Source organism: Piliocolobus tephrosceles, chromosome 14 (assembly GCF_002776525.5).
Source record: "Piliocolobus tephrosceles isolate RC106 chromosome 14, ASM277652v3, whole genome shotgun sequence".
Taxonomy (NCBI): domain Eukaryota; kingdom Metazoa; phylum Chordata; class Mammalia; order Primates; family Cercopithecidae; genus Piliocolobus; species Piliocolobus tephrosceles.
The window spans coordinates 88,416,601-88,429,783 of record NC_045447.1 but is presented as its reverse complement, the minus strand read 5'-3'; the positions used below and the strand labels follow the sequence as shown (position 1 = coordinate 88,429,783).

The 13,183-nt window shown below is 37.2% G+C and overlaps 1 long non-coding RNA gene across 1 annotated transcript; it reads right to left on the bottom strand.

The window, feature by feature from the left end:
* Positions 1 to 322: 322 nt before the first annotated feature.
* LOC111543396 lies at positions 323 to 12,220 on the bottom strand. The gene is made up of 3 exons (XR_002731853.1): positions 12,003 to 12,220; positions 11,296 to 11,611; positions 323 to 442 (listed from the first exon to the last, which is right to left on the bottom strand). It is a non-coding gene; the product is annotated as an uncharacterized LOC111543396 (long non-coding RNA).
* Between the last annotated feature and the right edge of the window lie 963 nt (positions 12,221 to 13,183).

Genomic DNA, 13,183 nt, shown 5'->3' with positions numbered 1-13,183 from the left:
TTGTGTGAAGAGGGAGAGAAGAAGTAAGCCCACTTTTAGAGCAGTGGAAAGAAGATGTAGGGTGGGAAAAAGACTGGGAAGTATTTGAGTTTCTGCTTCCTGTAGTTTCTGAGGCCCAGAAACTTTGATTTCAATCCTGAGGATTCAAGAAAAAGCCACTGTCCTCTTTTGGCCTAACTTGTTGTGTGATGGATTCCTGTCCTTTGTAAGAACGAATACTGACAAAGACATTTTGCCTCATTTAGAAGTTGTCATTTCCAAGCAAAAAGGTAAATTGAGTCACAAGAGATTTCACTTAAAATAAGTCTAGTAAAGGCCTTCAGAGTTTGTGTTCTATTTTAATTTAAACTTTTCTTTGTAGAGGCTTCATTGTGTGTTGGGGGGCGGGGGAGCTGGTCACTTAGAATCACTTGGATCTTGAGTTCCATCACAGTTCTGTTATCTGCAGGGCTTGAAGTTAAAAATGTCATGTAAATTTTCTATGGCTCAATTTTCTCATCTTTATTGAAGGACTATATCATTTATCATACAGTGTTGTTTAAGAATTGACATGAAAAATAAAAGTACGTAGCACAGTCTGTCTGATTTTAATGTGTTTAAATTTCAAAACACATTTTCTAATTTTGAAAGACATCCCCCAAACAAGATGTATTTACAATAAGATTTATATAACAAGCGTAAAAACAAACAAAAAATTAAGATTTTGCAAAAGAAGGAAAAGAAATTGTCAGGACCAGTATAATTGCTGAGTCTATTAGTCAGGGTTCTCCAGAGAAACAGAACCAATAGTAGATATTTGTATTTATATATATCTGCTATATATATATATATATATCTGCTATATATATATATTTATATCTGCTATAAAGATATATTTGTACATATAGGTGCTCTCTCTCTTTATACATATATAAACATATATATGTATATTTCTTAATATACATATCTGCAGGGTAGGTGGGAGACTGGGGACCCAGATTCACAGTTCAGATTCAATTGCAGCCTGCTGGCAGAATTCTCTTTTCCTTGAAAAAGATCAGTCTTGTTCTATTAAGAGCTTTAGCTGATTGGATGAAGCCCACCCACGTTGTGGAGAATAATTTGTTTCATTTGTTTTATTTATTCAAAGTTTACTGCTTTAAATGTTCATTGCCACGAAACAAAATCTTCACAGAAACATCTAGAATAATGTTTGATCCAATATCTGGCTACCATGGCCTAATCAAGTTGACACATATAATTAGCCATCTCATTAAGACTGATTTTATTATCTATTTATTTATGTAGAGACAGGGTCTTGCTCTGTCGCCTGGGCAGAATGTGCAGTGGCACAATCATAGCTCACTGCAATCTTGACCCCCTGGGCTCATGATACTTCCACCTGAGTCTTCTGAATAGCCTGGACTACAGGTGCATACCACCAGGCCCAGCTAATTTTTAAAATTTTTTATAGAGACAGGGTCTCACTACATTGCTAGGGCTGGTCTCAAACTCCTGGCTCAAATGATCCTCCTGACTTGGCCTGCCAAATTGCTGGGATTATGGGCGGGAGCCACAACGCATGACCCTAAGACTGATTTTAAATTTAATTTTGAGCTTCCTAGTAAGCTTAGGAAAAAAAGAAAGATATATCTTTTATGCAGTCTTTTATTAAGTAAGACGATTTACTTAGTAGAGACCATTTTTCCATACATTAAATTCCAAAATATGGTATGGTTTCTCATACACAATTTTGTATTTTGGACCTTGACCGATATCATAGGCAAAGCTTTTAAGAATTATTGTTTTATAATTAATGGAGAAGCAATTTTGGTATGGCTGTTTCTGGGAAAGGTTCTCTGTAAAATCAGTGAAGGTTATTCTTCCTAGGATCCTTAATTGGTGATTTGCTTTGGGGTACATTTCTAACTCCCACACCCCTCTCATGAGTTGGAGCAAATTTATAAATATGTAGCTGCTTTACTTCTTCAGGGCTTGACTAAATCAACTTTTTAGATATCTTTGAATTTGGAAAAATGCCATCTCCTGCATCCAATCTGTCACCAAATTCTGTCATTTCTGACTCCAATATTCTTTAAAAACTGTACATTCCACTCCCTCCTGTTGCCAATGTCTTAGTTTAATCTGTTATTGTTTCTCACATGAACCTAGGCAATAGTTTCCAAACTTATCTCTGCTCCTTTGGTCACTTCAAATGCTGTCTTTACACAGGCACCAGACGGCCCCTTTTTGGGACACAGTTATCATGCTACTTTTCTGTTTAACAATTATCTTTATTGTCCCAATAAATAAAAAACAGAGTTTCAGTATCACATGTACCTTAACCTTTGACCATATCAAATTATTTAGAATACTTAGAAAATGCCATCACTTAGAGAGTTCTGCCTCTGCAGACTCCTGTTTCCTCTGCTTGGAGTACTCTATCCTCCCAACTAGCCTAGACAAATCCCAGTCATTCTTTAAGACTCAATCTAAAGGCCAACTCCTTTGTCAGACCTTCCCTGACACATATAAGCAAGCAGTCACTCCTTCCTCCTTCTCCCAGATCAATTTTAACATTTGAGTTACATCTCTTTGGGTGTCAGGGTCTGAAATTAAGACATAAAGTAGAAATCACAAATAGTTCTATCACCCTTGAAAATACCTTAAATAGCCCAGCAAATAGAATACATTGAGTCTACATTCATGTCACATTGAGACTGACATACTATTGCTCTGTGAATCCTACATAGAGCATGCTTCCTTCAGATGTTTATTATGTATAATAAAGACATATAGTGTCTTTAAAACTAGACACATATTCAGTGCTCCACACTGAGAGGTATATGCATGCGGAGCTAAGGCTGAGAGCCATTGACCGCCATCTTCTGCCACATGCATGCGGTAGGGTATATGCTCACTGAAAGGAACAGTGTGGGGAATTAGCTGCACATTTAAACTGTTTCTTTCTGTTTTTTTTCTCTCTCCCCCTCTCTTGTGCCATACTCAGGAGTTTAGTACAAACAGATTAAATGATTATACTCTATGGTGCATAACTTAATTCTAGTCTATTAACCTAGGTAGGGCACTCACATTGTGATACAAATTTTCATTTGATGCTCAGGAATCCCCAGGCCATCAGAGTAGAAAGCTCCATGAATACAGACCTATATTTTTTATATCTATTTCCTTTCCTCATAATTATTAGGACTTTAGTGGTCATTTCGTGAACCAGTAAATAGAAGGCAAAGGACAAGGCATTGAAATTTCCTTCCACTCTCACTAGGAACTTTCAGTATGATGAGAGGGAAGTTTAACATGTCTGGTCATTTGTGACAAGGTTCTGCATAGGAAGAAAAATGGTCTATTTGATAGGCTTGTGAAAGATAATACAGGATAGATAAAATACTGCATAAATGCTAAATAATAAAGTGACAAGCACAATATGTCAGGGGACGCATAGTAATGCAACTATGTCTGTAAAACATTTACTGTATTTTGTCTCTGAAATGTACAACAACAACAACCCACCAAATGGCGGCATCTGTGCTTATTTCCTCCCTGGTCCTCGATATTTGGAATCCTTTCAATGTTCAATGCCCAAAAATGCAATAAATATTTTTACTTTGGTACATCTATATTTTAACACTGGAGTTGGTACCAGCCAGGATTGTGGGGTTACTCACATCATGTGACTCTCCTCCCACCATTCAATGTGTTTACAAGTGAAAACTGATAAAATGAGCATCGAAGGCAGCCTGGGAGGGAGAATAAATGGGAGAAGGCATTGCAGAATGCATACTGAGGGCTAAGTGTGCAAGGCCCAAGAAGGGGGTGGGTACTGTTTATAGGCAATCTGATTAGAAGTGGTGGGAGGAGCAGGAAGTGAGAGTAGGTATGTACCAGCTCTGATCTCTTTGAGCACCAGGTGGCACTACTGCTTTCTCTCTTGGCTGCTGCCTACCTGTGTCAGGGGAATTCCAGAAACCTAGATTTTGTAGGAAAGACTAGAAGATTAAGAACCTATATGGGTCAAGAGAGAAATGGGTAGACAATACAGAGATCAGAATGTTTCTTATTGATCAAATCCTAGGAATGACTGTACTCACGGCACTCTGCCAATTTTTAGCATTTCGCAAGCCATCAAGGGACATGACTTGATATTGTTAAACTCAAATTTATGAACAAGAGACATTGTTTAGATTAGGGTATTACTAGCTTGTAAATTTATTAGTAAGCTGCCAAGTTCCTAAAGGCAGAGAAATGTGTAGAAAACCAACCAACCAAACTAAACCAAAACAAAATCAATCACTACAAGTTACTTAACACATATGTAATAGTCAATTGGAGGGTATGTATCTGCTTGTATCAAGAAGATTGCTTCTCTTTGGCAGTAGGTAGTTTTTTGAGGGGTCAGTTTCTGTGAATGGGATAACTGGTCTAAGTCCCCTTTTCTTACTTTTTATAAGTAAATATGGGAGCCATTTGTAGTCAGTATAACATTTTGCAAGATTGTAAACACATTTTAGCCACATCCCCGGGCTTTATCTTTCATCTTACTTCTACATCTCACATAATATTTTACATTGTATTTCACTTTCGCTTTTAATTTGTTAAATTGTATATGTTTATATGTTCTGGAAAGAGCATATCCTAAGTTTATACGCTTATAACCTAAGTTTATATGCTCTGGAAAGCTCCTCTAAATACTTTCTGAAATAAGGAAAGGAAGACATATAATTAATTATGTAATTATAACAAATTTCCATTGGGTGTACATTGCTAAACACCAAGAATCAATAGAATTGCTCCTTCCCTCAAGAAGTTGACAACCAAATAATGGACTTACTATAAAATGTGCACTAAATAAAAATTATTTTCTTAAAAAATATAAGTTTTTGGAGTAGAGATATCTAAGAGTAAACATAAGGGAAAAAGGAATACTTGATTCAATGCTTAACTTTGTATTTCTACCGTTGGCTTTGCATGGCCTCAGGCAAGATGTATAACTGTCTCCAGCATCAATTTTTCAATAGTAAAAGGCAGATTCACCTTGGGACAAACACTTGGATAGGCTACAGTGATGAAAGGCATGGTGTGCTGTAATATTTGACTATTGTTATATAACATTTGATTATAATCTCACTCTCAGCAAAACTAGTAGGAGAAAAGATCAATTTAAGTCACACACTAAAAGGAAAAAAAAAAATGTGTTTTGACTGAAATTCAGCACATTTTCTATAGGAAAGTGCCACACTATAGAGGCTATGGGTATAGTAGATGCTGATTTATTTTTAAACTTCTATTTACAACAGTTTGAGACAAATATTCAAAATTGTGTTCTTCATGTAAGAAAGTAAATGTTTTTGGAAAAAAATACAACATAAGCTTTTTTTTGAGGATTTTAGGCTGGAAGAGAAGGAAGCTAAAGAGAGTAAAATTGGGAATATTCTCCACAGGCTACTTTTCAATAAACTTTAGAGCAACCAATAACAAAACAATTTGCTATTGCATTAAAATTAATATTTCCTTTTTTGTTTATTAATTTTTTATTCTTTTAAAGCAGACATATAACTGATATGCCAGGGTGCATTACTTTGTAGAAATGGTAGTGAGATTATTTTGGGATGAATGAAGAAGAAAAGAGGTAGAAACTACAGAAGAAGGACTGGAGCTTGATTCTTACCTTTAGTTAGGCTCATTGACTTCATGGAAAACCATGGGTCAGACACAGTGGAACCTAATAGGCTTTGGTATCAGATAGAGCTGAGTGGAACCCAGCTTAGTCTGTGACACTGGGCAAGTTCCTTCACCTGATTCCTGGATTCTTTGCAAAAAGTGGGCATAATAATATCAGCCTCATTGAAAGAACAGGAAACATCCATGACATTTCTAGTTCAGAGCCAGACAAGGCTTATTGCAGATGCTCACTAGATGGCAACTAATAAGGTAGGACAATTCATTAAAAAATCATCTCCTTTTATTTCTATTTAGGAGAGACCAGGAAATGGTAGCTTTGCATCATGACTTTACTTCATAGTGGATGGCAGACTTTAGGTAAAGTATGGTAGTGGCCCGTAAACTGCTGCGCGAGGCCTGGCTCCTACTAGTCTTTCTCCAGTATTGAAAAGTCACTCCTTCTAAGCTTTCATTTGCCTTTGAAATCCGTGTTGATCAATAGCTAGCTTCCATGAGGTCTAGCCTTATCTGCCTTCCTTATTCATATTCAGAGGGCAGGAGCCATGTTTTATAACATTTCATAGTAGGCAGCACACAATCATGTATTTTACTTTTTCCTAATGACATAATTTATTTTAATGCAAGCTTGTCAGCCAGGGCATTGAAAAATCAGCCTGATACCTTAGTTCCTTTTTACTTTTATTCATTGACCTGCTTGCCCTAAGTGACTAGTGAGAAAGTCAGCACATTTTGAACACATTACTCTGTGTAAAGCATCCTGTTCAGCATATTACACACGAAGGGGGAACACCTCAGGTGTTCATCAGGTGGGTAATACATAAAACTTTCTTAAGTTTTCAGGAATTAAAATTTCTCTCTACTTTGAATCCCCTATAGCTCACTGAGTTATACCCATGAAGAAATAAAAATAAAATTCTAAGCCCCCAACTAACTGAATGGACCATTTCTTGGCCAAGGGGACACCAAAAAAAACTTGGAAGCTGAGCCCCTGGCCATGACAGGATGTGAGGATGGATATGTCCCATTATATCCCTTCCCTTGCTAACCACTCTTAGGCTTTCTTCCCTAAGGGTTAAACAGAAACAAGCCCTTTGGTGAAATTTTACTGCTGATTTAACCCAACGGCCTGACTACTGCCACTCCCTTTTGCAGTTTCTGCACAACAAATCAGCATTCCTTCCCGATAAGAAACCACTGACCACGAAGTGGTTCTGCCCAGTCTTCGAAGAATGAGCAGTGAGGGTTTTTGTGTCTTCTGTTACAGAGGGCTGAAAACTTCACCCTCAGATCATGCTAATGCCGCCATTTTTGAACACGGGGTCCCATCGAGAGGCATGAATTCAATTACACCTGCGCATGTTTCTTCTTTCATAAATATTCATGACTCCTCCTATAGCTTATTGAATATGTATATTCGGCCACCTCATTCCGCATACATCTCTGTCTTAGTCTTCCTACCCTTGAAATGTCTGTTTCTGGAGTCTGGAAGGAGGCTATGTTTCCCAGCCTGTCAGAATGGCCACCCTGCAGGCTGCAATCCTTTATGAGAAATAAAGCTCCACTTGACAAATGTATGAACCTTTTCATTCATCAGTTGACACCACTTAATCAAATTGAGTCTCTCTTTTTTTTTTTTAATTTCATGCTTTGCATTTTCATTCAGGAGTCTTAGAAACTGCTAGGATTTGGACCTAATTTCTGGTAACTTCATCTGTCAGTGCTGATGTCCACTGAAATACTATTATACAGGTCTGATTCTGAGAGTTTGGTCCAGGCAGCTCACCACCTAGACTGCCTTCATTACTCCCTGCAAAACCTCTCAGTCTGAGTCCAAGTTCCTGACACTTCCAGGCTCTCAGGACATATTCAGCTGTTCCTTTACAACTCCAGAGACAGAGCTCTGCTTCCATGTGCTTCTCAGCTTCCTAGGCTCTTTCCTTTACTGCCATTCAATCCTCCCAAACCTGGAGCAAAAGGTTAATTAAATCCTTTTGCAAGGAAACTGAGGCTCAGAGAAGTTCAGGAACATGTCCACTGTCATATATTTCACAAGTGGAGGAGTACACTTTCAGAGCAAAGTCCAACTAAATTCATGATTCTACTTTCCCCCATCATGCTGGACTGCCTCAATGATTTCAGTTAAAGTATCAGGTCTTTTTAATTCTCATGCTAAAACCTATCGTTTAGTACTAACTTTTAATAGTTTCACTCTTATTTTTAGTTAAATGTCACCTTGGAAAGTAAAAACTGGAGCTTTAAAGGCATGTTTCTCAAAATACGGTGGTCTACATCAGAATTACCTGGACTAATTGTTAAAATATTTATTCTTAGGCCCAATTATAGCCCTACAGAATCATTATTACTATTGGGCAATGAAGTAAGTATTATTAATAAACTCACCTAATAATTACTATTCATGTCAAATTTAGTAGATTATTTCTTTAATATATATAGACAAGTTTATTTTGATCTTAGTAAGGAGAGTGAGGAATAGTTGAAATACAAGGTGCTAAGGCTTTGAATTGGTTCATCGTGCTATCTAACTACTGAAAATTTTGGATATGGAGGAATGACCTTAATATTGGGAAAAAAGAAGAAAACAGAAGAACAACAGATGAATTCCTGAGACCTGAGACAAATTTCCTCTCCTTCCTGATTTTGCCTGCAGGCAGTTCCATGTGAGAGTGGATGAACTGGTGAGAAAATGTATTTGAAATTTAAACCTACAGTAACTTTTGGGTTAAGAACTATATTCCCAAATGAAATAACTTCGTTATTATTTTTAACTCCCTCTGCCCAAATACCCTAAGGACTTAAGCTGCTTGATATAGCAGTCTAGGTGCTCACTTTCAGAACCAAGATAGCTTTTCTATTTTATTCTTCACATCACAGTAAAACTGTTAGATGGGCTGAATGCCTGGGTTCAAAATTTCAGAAATTTGCACCTAAATTGCACCTGTAAAATATGTCCTCACACATGTAAGTGAGTCATTTTACTTGCAAATTATTGTTTTGCATATACAATTACTTGCTTGCATCTGGCTATACATTTTGTGGAACAATTAAATGTTTACGTTAGAAAATTAGATCACTAATTTTATGTTTATTTTTCTAAGACTTAGAACTTAAACTACCAGAATGTTTTTAGACAGAAAGATCAGTATTGCATATGGTCTAAATTGTGAGGGAGGAGTACATTCTTTCATCCATTCATTTGTTAATTTGACAAATATATTCTGAATGCCTACTGTGGGTCAGCTGCTGCACTGGATGCTAAAGTTACAATGATAAACAAATAGTCCTGCCTCAGGACATGGAGATGAACACTATGTTTAGTTGCATTTAGAGACCAGAAATTTGTTAGTCTTGCTTGATAACTTCAAAATATGCAGTTTTCGCTTAACTCTCAGGTTATTTCTAATATGTGCCATATCAAGTTGAAAATAGACAGTTGTCATTTCTCACTACTTTCACTGATGGAATGAATAATAAAATGGGGGGATCATTTTTTATTTGATTTTGCTTTCCTCCTAATTCACAAATTAGTATGGTAAGTTTGTATGTCTTTTGTGCAGTCGTTGGGCTCTGAATCAGATAGTCTGTGGATGATTAATAGAAGCATAATTTGTGAAAATCAAAGGCTGATGATGGTCTTTGAATGAATGCCCTTCCTATGGGAAGGTGTTCAGGGCTTTTGCAACACTTGATCCTTGTATACTTTTCTCTGGGTAAAAACTATATTTTAGAGTGCTTAGTTTGTTGGAATAATGACTTCAAGATTAGAGAGGCATTGCATTACACACCTATACATTTCTTCATAAACAAAAATACATCAATACACCTGCACACATATGTATCTTGTGTCTATAAAGTCTGTGTAAAACACTGGTCTTTTAAATCTATCAATTTATCATTCAGGACCTAATTATAATAATACATTTATAGATATTTTGGGTTGAAAGAAACTTGAAAGTATTTTTATTTAGTTCCCTTACTTTACAAATGAGTAAACTGAGGCCTGGGGAGGTTAAAAGAATTTTAAGGATTACACAGATGCTAAGGCAGAGTAAAGACTAAAATCTGGTATATAGGCATTCATTATTTTTTGAAAAATATCTTTTGTGAAGAAATGTAATGGAAACCAACTAACGTTACCCTTGCAGATCCTATGGTAATGTTGAATGTGGCTCTTCTTTAAATAAATGTGGGAGGAAGAGAAAAATTATACAAAATCAGAGAAGAGTCAGAAAAGCAGAAGTTTGTCTTCTCTGTTAGATACTGGTTTTTCTAGTAACCACAAAGCTTGACTTACATTAAGGGCAAATAAAGATGAGAGATGCAGTGATGGTAAAGGGAAGGAATAGGGAGAGAGATATCTGGAAATTTTATGTACTTACACAATGTTTTGTTTTGTTGCAATCAGGGTCTCAACAGAAAACGGATGTCAAGCATAAATTAAGAATATTCCAAGAAAATGTATTTACATAAGAACCAACTGCAGAAGTGTGGACTTGATAGAAACCACAAGAAATAGCACAATAACACTGGATTAATAACCGTGGAGCTGGTACCACCTCTAGGCCCAGGGGAATGAGGAGAGAGGGAGTGATTACTAGGACCCAGAAGGGAAAATTTTCTTGAGAAGGCTGTCTTGAGAGGAGTAGTGACCTTCACTGGAGAGAGACAACCAGGTTGAGACAGGGGATCCCAGCAGAAAAAATATCCTGTAATGTTGTTTTCTACTCATCTCTGATTTCTTGCTGATATCCCCATTGTTAATTCTAACTGGAAGCCAGAAAGCAAGGAAGAGCCCATTAATGTCATCTGCCAATGGGGAAGAAGGCAGGTGGAAAGGTGTAGGTAAGGATTTGGAGTTGCAAACAAATGGCACAAGGTACACTCTTCCAAAAAGAAGCCAAGCACTCTTACAAGAATATATAGAATGTCAGAAAATGACATAAATTAAAATACTATGAAAGAAAAAAAGAAAACAAATAGAAAGAACTGACACCATTGAAACTAAAAGACTGATTTATACAATTGCTCACACTAGATGGAAAATTATTTATCTCTAATGTAATCATTCAGAGATAGGTGGGTAGTCTAAGGGCAGCTCTGCTCCATGAGGGCATTGTTCTTTCTTTTTCCTTTGATCAGCACCACACCATATTTAAATTTTAGTCTGCAGGAAAATCAAATTACCGTGTGGGGAGCAAGCAGCTTCCCCTTAAGGAAGTGGCTGAGACATTATATGCCTCTCTTCTGTTCCTCCTCGGAGTGCCTGGGTGTTGGACCCTACTGTGACCTCCAGCTATTTGATTCACTTTTCCTGTCTGTAAGTTCTGGCAGTTGGACACCTAGGGGAGAGTCAGCCTTTTGCCCTCAGAAAGCTCTCTACTTGGCCTTTACTGATCAGCCAGGCTTCATACCTAAATTGTTTGGCTGTTTCATCCTATCTGAACTTACGTGAATGCCAGAGCGCATGGTGTTGGGGCTCTGAGTGCCTGCCAATGGGTCAAACACAATCTAGGTGTGCAGGTAATTCTCCATGGGGTGACTTGGACCAAAATAGAAGAATGGAGGAAACCCAGTTTCTTTCTTCTTTATCATATGTACCCTTTCATAGTCCTTATCACATTCTTTGAAGCACAGTGTTTCTTGGTAGTCTATCTGGAGAAGTTCTATGCATGAAATATATGCAACTGCCAAACAATCAGCTTTGTGTTGTTGAAACATCATTTTACATCTTGCATAGCTCAGTTGCCTTTGTCCTCATTCTGGATCCTCTGAATTTATGCCCTGCCAAAAAGCATCTTCCTTTCATCCTTGATTCAGGCTTTGTGTTCTAGGGAAGCTGATATAGAACATATCTATTCACATTTAGTTGATCAGTCCTGGTCCATGATAAATCTTGAAGTAGACAAGTGTTTTGCTGAATAAGACAAATGAGAAAATCATGCAATTTTGGGAATAGTGAGACATTTTTGCCAAAGAAGAAGAAAATAAAGTCAGGAATGAGACCAAAAGAACCAAAACAAAATAATGTGTAACATAATTCTTTACACCAAGTAGATAAAAAACTCAATTTAACTTTTATAGAAGCTGCCACAAAAAAGAAAATATTGTTTATTTTTGTGTTCATGATACAACGAGAAGGAAAAAAACCTAGAAACCCAAATCTTTAGGAAAAATCCAAATTCTTTGTATATATTTCAGTTAAATTTTCTTTCTGAATCCTGTATCACTTATGAATACTACCAGAAATAAATAATACAATGTACCACCAACAGTGACTTTCTAATGAAGATATTTGATTATCTCACTCAAGTGAAGTGTAGAGGTAAGCATCCAAAGGTTTATTTCCCTTCAGGATCACTAAGGATCCACATGATTTTCATCGTTTGCTCTCCCATCTTCAGTACATTGTTTTTGATCCTTTAGTTTGTCTTCTCTTGGTGGTGAGATGTCTGCCGGTGTTCCAATTATCAAAGGTAGGAAGTGGGGAAGGAAGTACAGGGCAGGAGAGAATTTTTGCTCTAATGTCTTTCATGGGATGGGGGAAGGTCTTTCCCGGAATTCCCTTACTTCAACTTCTGTTTATGTCGCACTGGCCAGAACTGGGTCATCATGACCATACAAACCTGCAAGAGAGGCTGGGAGTTTAAGCACTGGCCTTTTTGAGTGTAAGAAACTCACAAGGAGAAGAGGGTTGAGAAAAGGCAGATGGAGACACAACTGCCTTTTCTAGTGGTTTTTTCTTTTCATAGTTCTCATAATGAGAATTACCAGTGATATACTGACTAATATCCTAGGTAACATGTTACAGTAGATATGTGACATATCCTATAGCTATACGTAAGTGCTTTCCATACATGCTGATGACATTATACCACCATATGATGCAGTAGAAATAATTCCTCATAGTGGAAATAGGTAGGGTAGAAACGGCTGCACTCTAGGTGTGTAGGCAACTGACCTAACTTGCATATTTTAGAACATGGGACAGTTTGGTCTGTGTGTTCTAAAATCCTGTCCCTGAATCCAGATTTGTAAGGCTAATGTACATGTTACATAGCTCCAGATTACACTTCATGGTGATGCTTGAGTATGACTCTTTGATTTTGCCATTTCTATCTAGATCCAGAATTACTAGGAGATAAGTAAGAAATAAAGTTGCCTGATTTGGGGAAGATAACAAAGAAATCTAGTATGAATGCATGCATGCTATCTCTGCTTGGATGTAATCATGCCAGGGGGCCAGGATTCTGTTCAGAAGATTGCTTCAAATTGGCTTCAGTGCCTGTACAAATGGGCAATAAAGGCCCCCAAGATATACTCCGTATTATATCACAGAAATAATTATACCTGAAGAATTTAAGGCAAGTAAAATCACACGCTTGCCTGGACAAAAGCAAAATGCTAAACTTTCAGGAGTGCTATTTTCTGGTGTACCCTCCAAAATAAACTGTGAGTGTATATGCACCAAAATAACTAAACAAGGTAA